Genomic DNA, 1,325 nt, shown 5'->3' with positions numbered 1-1,325 from the left:
GAGCTCAAAAGTAAACGACAAGCAGCTAATAATTCTCAGGTTTCTAATTCCAGTGGCGCGAGCCAGTACAGCAGTCACAGGCACAAAGGGCACAACCATGCAAATGGATGGGTGCTAAAATGGATGGGACCTAAAAGAATCCGTACCAAAAACCAGTTTTTCCCAACTAAACTTGGGCTACACAATAAAGCTTACAAGTCCAAAGGGCTTTCCAGGATTACAGGATAGGTGAGACACAAAAATTTAGCATGTATAAAACCACATAGGTGCTTATTTTGTGTGCTGGTTTGGAACCAGTGCCCTGACCAGAAATTTTCAGCAATGCTTACGGATAAGCCACAGCAGGTCTGCCAGAGCCCATCCAGTTCTCACTGGTGAGGACTGACATCCATTCATTCCTCTGAGTCCCAAAGGAGTTCTATCCTGACCAGTTACATCTGAAAATCAGCTACAGATTTATCCCCATTACAAATAGTGAATTAAGTGTTGTGAAAGTTTCAAAATACAAGAAGATACCAGAGCACAAACAACCTGATTTTTAAACTTAGGCTGATGAAACATAGCAGCCCTTGAACTTTTTGTTAGCTTGACCATTTGTTCTGCATGACTTACACCTAACTGGTCTACCAAAAGCAAACATATGGATATCCCAAATTTAATGCAAAAATGGGGTTTCTCTTAGATGAGGAGGCATACTTTGTTTCTAAATGCAAATGCTTTTGTTCCTCCCCACTTCCCTCCCCCTCCGTTTTAACTTGTTTCATTTCACATGTCTCCACCTGACTCCAGCTTTCACAGAACCTGGACTGTTACCTGGCACTACCAGCCTCAGGCTGGTTTTGGGAAAACCTACTACTAATTCCTTCTTTCCTTTCTAATTTTAATGCAGATTCTCAATTTTTCACATGCAGATTCTGAAATGCAAATTTTTCAGCACCTGAGATACTCTGGAGCACACTGGCTGTTCACCTTACTGGAATTAATGAGATCAGGCAAAAAATATCCAGGAAACCAGAAAACTTTCGTGTGTGTGCAGGTAGTTTTGTGGCCATTGTGCCAGCTTAAACTTTCCTTTCTTCACTCTGGAGGACTAACTGACTCCTGAACATCTTGGATTAAAATGTTAACCCTTCTAAAAACTTCAAAGCACAAAGATGTCAAGAACTCCCACCCTTGCTGGCATCCCAGAGGGACCTAGTGCATGTTGGATGTGTTTCTCCAGCACTGTCACCACTGCCTGGGCTCTGGCAGAATGGTGTCCCACCAAACATCTGTGTGCTGCAGCCTGAGCAGCTTATCCCAGGATAAGCTTATCTTCAGGCATG

Source organism: Acanthisitta chloris, unplaced genomic scaffold, assembly GCF_000695815.1.
Source record: "Acanthisitta chloris isolate BGI_N310 unplaced genomic scaffold, ASM69581v1 scaffold21716, whole genome shotgun sequence".
NCBI lineage: Eukaryota > Metazoa > Chordata > Aves > Passeriformes > Acanthisittidae > Acanthisitta > Acanthisitta chloris.
This window is presented reverse-complemented; position numbering follows the sequence as displayed.